At 40.2% G+C, this 7995-nt stretch overlaps 1 long non-coding RNA gene across 1 annotated transcript; it reads left to right on the top strand.

Moving 5' to 3' along the window:
• Positions 1-2596: 2596 nt before the first annotated feature.
• LOC122797308 lies at positions 2597-7658 on the top strand. The gene is made up of 3 exons (XR_006364064.1): positions 2597-2667; positions 4809-4969; positions 7111-7658. It is a non-coding gene; the product is annotated as an uncharacterized LOC122797308 (long non-coding RNA).
• Positions 7659-7995: the final 337 nt, after the last annotated feature.

Genomic DNA, 7995 nt, shown 5'->3' with positions numbered 1-7995 from the left:
CATTTGTTATTGGGCTTAGGCTTTCAATTAAATGTTTACTAACTTTGTAAAATAAAAACATACCTGAAGTTATATTCAATGGTTCTTCCCATTGTCAAGGAATACTTTTTCAAGCAGTAGATGACGCTTTACAAAAAAAAAAAAAATGCGTACTACCGAACAGCTGTTTCTAGGATGACGATCGCATCTTTGGAGCTGTCTTTATGGCTCATTGACTGGATGTGCACCATATGTCTATGTGTACATTTTTATTATTTGTGTATGACATAAATAACTTATTTTTTACAGTTACCTATTTATATTATCAGAGAACTACATGAAAACTCACTACATTTGGAGCTGTGTGACCACATTTAAACTGTTGCCCCAATAATGGAACAGTACCGCTAAATCAAATAAATGATATTATATTATATTATATTATATTATATTATATTATATTATATTATATTATATTATATTATACTATATGTTTGGAGTTAAGAGAATACGTCAAAGATCCACTGGTATGTAAGAGAAACAAAGAAACTGGAACACAAAGGAGATATAACAATTTTTATTGTACCAACATAGCTTACTCAATAACTCAATGTCTTGGGCTAACAAGAGTCCTTCAATAGGAACTATCTGGTTACTCATGTTAGGTGCAATGCTTTAATAGCCACTTGTGTTTAGAAAGAGAAATACATGATCTCTTTCTCATTTGCTAACAGAGTCACTCGAAAATGTCAGTGCGGGAAAATATGCACAGCTCAGGTGCTTAGCATATCTCTCAACTGTACCGAATTCCTGAGATTTCCCTTCAAATCCTGATTTTTTTTATTTTTATTACTATTATTTATTAAATTTATTTATGCTGGGTGGAGCAGCACTAATCATTCTGTCCAGTTTCAAAAAGCTTAGAAAAAGGTACAAAGAGTTACAAAGCAATTACATAGTAATGCCACACTTACATAATAATATTTTAACAGTGATGGTTACAACAATTATATAAGTATATATACAAACATTACTATTTAAAATGGAAAATGGACTAATTGCAGACAACATTTAGAAAGTAAGAAAGTAAAAAATAATGGAAGTGAAAACAGCTGAGAACTTTCTTGTAAGAATATACAGAAACCTTTAATGTTTTCATGGAGATTATGCTGAAAATCACACCATTTTGAATGTTTGCAGTACTGGTTTTATGCCATGATTGACAAAGCAAATGACATTATTAAGGAAAACTGTTGAAGAATAGTAGTTTCTAACAGAAACAGTTACCTTTGAAAGACTGAACAGACGCCAGCAAACACAGAGCAGTGTTAAAACTGAAGACGGACTTCCTCAGAAAACAGGTCTGTAAGCAAAATAAATCAGAAGATCATCAAGAGCTGTAACAAAAGCTGCATTTGCTTTAGGAATTAATAAGTGATTGGTTATCAAGGATAGTTGTGTTATATCTGTCCATTAGTACTGTTTGTATAAAACTTAATTAAGTTTTTTGAGCTGTCAGCTGTAACTAGGCACACCTGTTGCTAGGCAATGAGTATTTCAGTTCCATTTTGGTGTGTTGACTGGGACTCAAACTGTGATTTGTAACAGTCTAATTTAATAGGTATGTACATGAGTGTGTATCTGTGTGTGTGTGTGTGTGTGTGTGTGTGTGTGTGTGTGTGTGTGTGTGTGTGTGTGTGTGTCTGTCTGCGTATGTGTGTGTGTAAGGATGTGGCCAGAAAATTCAAGTTTGTACTCACAAAGGGTCTTTACTGTCCTCCACTCAAACCAGAATTTAAAAAAATGGACACATATTTCAGAATGTTGCTCCCATTCAGTGAAGAAATGTACACATAATTTTAGATTAAAATGTGGCTCACTCACTAGGAATCTCTGAACATGGCTAAAAAGGTTATAATGTCATACCGCTCAACTTCTTTGCTCAAAATTTCAGGACAGAGATCCAATATCTAGAATGTTTATTTAAAAATAACATTCTAATTCATTTAAAAATTAAATAGAACAGGTTTTGCATCAGTATCCATTTGCAGAACATGAAGAAGTATGAATCTATGATGTGTGGCATTACTGATGAACTGTAGACCTCATTTGTTTACCAGAATATCAGAAATAAGTAATATACAAAATCAGGGAGGGACAATGCAAAATCAGAACAGATGAAAGCAAGTTATTTTATTTGTATCTAAGCATAAAACACAGATATAAATGGACTTTCTTCAGACTCATCCCAGGAGCATCATGTCATTAAGTGCATTGCTCAGTCACCCAAAAGGCAAATAAAGGTTGAGAGACTCAAACCCTGGTCTTCAGGAAACAGCTTGTTAATGGCGTATAGCTTTAGAGCTCTGTGCTAAGTGCAAACTAATCTACTAGTGCCATTAGTCAGATGTGATCCATAATTACAAGTTCCCTTCAGACTGTGTTATAATGTCATGGCACTATTAAGCTTTTGATATTATCTACACAAACAAAAGAACACCAACTTCTCCCAGAGGACACTGTGAATTTCTGCCCCATAGTCTCACTTGGGATCTCGCCTGGGTGGACATATACATACTACCAAGGTCACCTACTCCATCATCAGTTGTACTTAAGAGACACACTGCTCTGCTGCATCAATCCCAACCTTGGAAACTGGAAAAGTGTCTCCCAGAGGACACTGTGAATGTATGTACATCTGCTGCCACTTGTTCTACCATTGTAACTCCTGCTATATGATACCATTGTATGCTATCCCCCAGTCAGGTCAGCCAGCAGCCTAAACACTTTTCATTTTCTTCCTCTCATCTTTAACTGAGTCTTTCCCTGCTCCTCTTTACTTCATCCTACCTAGTCCAAGACCTTCCTAGTTGACCCAGTGCAACTCTCCACTAGGCCACTAGAGGGCGCCCCTCCCTACTATACACTACTGTTCCTCACTCATTCTCTACTCAATCTCACTTTTGTCCCCTCTACCTATTAGGTACAGGAACCCTGCTTACCCTGCTACTACTTACTCTCCTGTATCCTATGCTCCACTGATTGACTCTCGGTCCTCTCCTGGTCTTCTACACCCCTGTCTCCCACTGTGCCTTGCCTTCCATTTCTGGATCTATCCTTTTCCCCCCCTACATTCTGAATACCTTATTGCCCACCTCCATTTTGCTCTGCCTATCAGCCTCCATCCAACAAAGTATATTCAGTAAGTTACCTCTATCCTACACCCTCTACTTTTCTATTACCTTATCTCCTTCCCTCCCCCTTAACTGTGCGATCATTCATACGTCCCTTATCTTTTATATTGCAGGGCTATAGACCTTCCGGTCTGTCTCTGCTAGCTTCTATTCTCTGTTTCCCCTCCCCTCCCTCTACTTCCGCCTAAAGGTAATATATTCTCCTCTTCCCCTCTGGCGCCATTTTTAAAAACCCTTGCCCAGACTGCTGCCAGTGCCTGACTGGGAGAAACGGTCCTATCGTAAGTAGCTTTGCTCAGCCTGAATTGCCTCTATCAGGGCTTATCCCTCTAAGTACCTGCTGAGGACTTTATATTGTTATATTTCGTCAGTATTTTCATGTGTATGCTGCCGTTGGTTGTTTAGAGCATTCCTACCTTGCTATTTGTGTAATGCGACTACTGCTCTGCTAACTGCATCTGTATTTAGCGATAGTTTTACTCTTGTATCCTGTCGTTCGTTATGAAATAGTGAATCTAATGCAGTTAATGTTCAATCTGAATGCTGCTTTGCTTCCTGCCTGTGGAAAAGTACCGAATGGTACAACTATTTAATTTCTACGTCCTACATGCAGATTCTCCGTTAAACAGAGCGATACTGATAGCTTATCTGGTAGAACCGCAGAATTTACTATTTTTATACCGCTAAGCTTAGGGGTTTGAACTGACTGTCCCTGTCTTTAGAAACTGCTACTGAACGTAGCGCGAATATTACTCGTACTCTATTAGCTAGACTAATGTTGAAAGCGTATTGGTTTTACTGCTGAATTTACTATTTTTATGTCGCTAAGCTCAGGGGTTTGGTTTTGTCCTTCCTGCCCCTTTGAAGCTACTGACCATAGTGCGACATTGCTATCTCACTCCTAATCTGGCCATACCTTAATCCCCCATTCATGTCTATTTGTTTTTGGATCTTCACATGGTGAATCCCATCAAGGGATTGGGATATGGTATACAGTCGCTGGGTGAGATACTAGGGCCTGCTGAGGCTGTCGCTAGTATAACACGCCAACCCCACGTGTTTTGTGCTACATCTAAAACGCTTGGCTGTTTTATAGATGTATGTGCTGCAGGAACTCTATACTGCTATAGTATCCTGCATACTACAGATTATTCAGTATTCTGGAAATGCTTGTCTATACTCTATAGTAGTACTAAAAGCTATTTTAGCTTGGTTTGATTAGTTGAATATTGCTTTGAATAGTGTATAAACTGCTGATACCTCTGTTTTGTATAAACTGCTGCTACTTCTGCTCTGACACTGCATATTTAGGCTTTATAGTGTTACTGTAATCTTGAATTGTGTTTGAGTCTCCTGAGTTTTGTCTATATACTTTCTTGACATAATTGCTATCTTAATACAATGTTTTGCACAGTTTAACTGTTTTGATGAAGCCTATTGCTCATTAGTTTGCTAGATAACCTACTGGGATCTGAATATTGTATTTCTGTCTGTTTTTGTCACTGCATTTCTGATGTTTCACTGAATATATGATGCCTTTAGCTCTTCCTTATCTGCCTACTACTTTCTAAGTGATTAGGTGTTGTCACTAATATACTATAACTAACTCATCTCTTCTCTTCCTCCCATCTTCAGTTCTGCCCCATAGTCTCCCTTGGGATCTCGCCTGGGTGGACCTATACATACTACCAAGGTCACCTACTCCATCCTCAGTTGTACTTAAGAGACACACTGCTCTGCTGCATCAATCCCAACCTTGGAAACTGGAAAAGTGTCTCCCAGAGGACACTGTGAATGTATGTACATCTGCTGCCACTTGTTCTACCATTGTAACTCCTGCTATATGATACCATTGTAAGCTATCTCCCAGTCAGGTCAGCCAGCAGCCTAAACACTTTTCATTTTCTTCCTCTCATCTTTAACTGAGTTCTTTCCCTGCTCCTCTTTACTTCATCCTACCTAGTCCAAGACCTTCCTAGTTGACCCAGTGCAACTCTCCACTAGGCCACTAGAGGGCGGCCCCTCCCTACTATACACTACTGTTCCTCACTCATTCTCTACTCAATCTCACTTTTGTCCCCTCTACCTCTTAGGTACAGGAACCCTGCTTACCCTGCTACTACTTACTCTCCTGTATCCTATGCTCCACTGATTGACTCTCGGTCCTCTCCTGGTCTTCTACACCCCTGTCTCCCACTGTGCCTTGCCTTCCATTTGTGGATCTATCCTTTTCCCCCCCTACATACTGAATACCTTATTGCCCACCTCCATTTTGCTCTGCCTATCAGCCTCCATCCACCGAGGTATATTCAGTAAGTTACCTCTATCCTACACCCTCTACCTTTTCTATTATCTTATCTCCTTCCCTCCCCCTTAACTGTGCGATCATTCATACGTCCCTTATCATTTATATTGCAGGGCTATAGACCTTCCGGTCTGTCTCTGCTAGCTTCTATTCTCTGTTTCCCCTCCCCTCCCTCTACTTCCGCCTAAAAGTAATATATTCTCCTCTTCCCCTCTGGCGCCATTTTTAAACCCTTGCCCAGACTGCTGCCAGTGCCTGACTGGGAGAACGCTCCTATTGTAAGTAGCTTTGCTCAGCCTGAATTGCCTCTATCAGGGCTTATCCCTCTAAGTACCTGCTGAGGACTTTATATTGTTATATTTCGTCAGTATTTTCATGTGTATGCTGCCGTTGGTTGTTTAGAGCATTCCTACCTTGCTATTTGTGTAATGCGACTACTGCTCTGCTAACTGCATCTGTATTTAGCGATAGTTTTACTCTTGTATCCTGTCGTTCGTTATGAAATAGTGAATCTAATGCAGTTAATGTTCAATCTGAATGCTGCTTTGCTTCCTGCCTGTGGAAAAGTACCGAATGGTACAACTATTTAATTTCTACGTCCTACATGCAGATTCTCCGTTAAACAGAGCGATACTGATAGCTTATCTGGTAGAACCGCAGAATTTACTATTTTTATACCGCTAAGCTTAGGGGTTTGAACTGACTGTCCCTGTCTTTAGAAACTGCTACTGAACGTAGCGCGAATATTACTCGTACTCTATTAGCTAGACTAATGTTGAAAGCGTATTGGTTTTACTGCTGAATTTACTATTTTTATGTCGCTAAGCTCAGGGGTTTGGTTTTGTCCTTCCTGCCCCTTTGAAGCTACTGACCATAGTGCGACATTGCTATCTCACTCCTAATCTGGCCATACCTTAATCCCCCATTCATGTCTATTTGTTTTTGGATCTTCACATGGTGAATCCCATCAAGGGATTGGGATATGGTATACAGTCGCTGGGTGAGATACTAGGGCCTGCTGAGGCTGTCGCTAGTATAACACGCCAACCCCACGTGTTTTGTGCTACATCTAAAACGCTTGGCTGTTTTATAGATGTATGTGCTGCAGGAACTCTATACTGCTATAGTATCCTGCATACTACAGATTATTCAGTATTCTGGAAATGCTTGTCTATACTCTATAGTAGTACTAAAAGCTATTTTAGCTTGGTTTGATTAGTTGAATATTGCTTTGAATAGTGTATAAACTGCTGATACCTCTGTTTTGTATAAACTGCTGCTACTTCTGCTCTGACACTGCATATTTAGGCTTTATAGTGTTACTGTAATCTTGAATTGTGTTTGAGTCTCCTGAGTTTTGTCTATATACTTTCTTGACATAATTGCTATCTTAATACAATGTTTTGCACAGTTTAACTGTTTTGATGAAGCCTATTGCTCATTAGTTTGCTAGATAACCTACTGGGTTCTGAATATTGTATTTCTGTCTGTTTTTGTCACTGCATTTCTGATGTTTCACTGAATATATGATGCCTTTAGCTCTTCCTTATCTGCCTACTACTTTCTAAGTGATTAGGTGTTGTCACTAATATACTATAACTAACTCATCTCTTCTCTTCCTCCCATCTTCAGTTCTGCCCCATAGTCTCCCTTGGGATCTCGCCTGGGTGGACCTATACATACTACCAAGGTCACCTACTCCATCCTCAGTTGTACTTAAGAGACACACTGCTCTGCTGCATCAATCCCAACCTTGGAAACTGGAAAAGTGTCTCCCAGAGGACACTGTGAATGTATGTACATCTGCTGCCACTTGTTCTACCATTGTAACTCCTGCTATATGATACCATTGTAAGCTATCTCCCAGTCAGGTCAGCCAGCAGCCTAAACACTTTTCATTTTCTTCCTCTCATCTTTAACTGAGTTCTTTCCCTGCTCCTCTTTACTTCATCCTACCTAGTCCAAGACCTTCCTAGTTGACCCAGTGCAACTCTCCACTAGGCCACTAGAGGGCGGCCCCTCCCTACTATACACTACTGTTCCTCACTCATTCTCTACTCAATCTCACTTTTGTCCCCTCTACCTCTTAGGTACAGGAACCCTGCTTACCCTGCTACTACTTACTCTCCTGTATCCTATGCTCCACTGATTGACTCTCGGTCCTCTCCTGGTCTTCTACACCCCTGTCTCCCACTGTGCCTTGCCTTCCATTTGTGGATCTATCCTTTCCCCCCCTACATACTGAATACCTTATTGCCCACCTCCATTTTGCTCTGCCTATCAGCCTCCATCCACCGAGGTATATTCAGTAAGTTACCTCTATCCTACACCCTCTACCTTTTCTATTATCTTATCTCCTTCCCTCCCCCTTAACTGTGCGATCATTCATACGTCCCTTATCATTTATATTGCAGGGCTATAGACCTTCCGGTCTGTCTCTGCTAGCTTCTATTCTCTGTTTCCCCTCCCCTCCCTCTACTTCCGCCTAAAAGTAATATATTCTCCTCTTCCCCTCTG

Source organism: Protopterus annectens, chromosome 3.part0 (genome assembly GCF_019279795.1).
Source record: "Protopterus annectens isolate FY-2018-M chromosome 3.part0, PAN1.0, whole genome shotgun sequence".
In the NCBI taxonomy this organism is placed as follows: Eukaryota; Metazoa; Chordata; order Ceratodontiformes; family Protopteridae; genus Protopterus; species Protopterus annectens.
The sequence above is the reverse complement of the archived record's forward strand: the minus strand, read 5'-3'. Positions and strand labels throughout refer to the sequence as shown.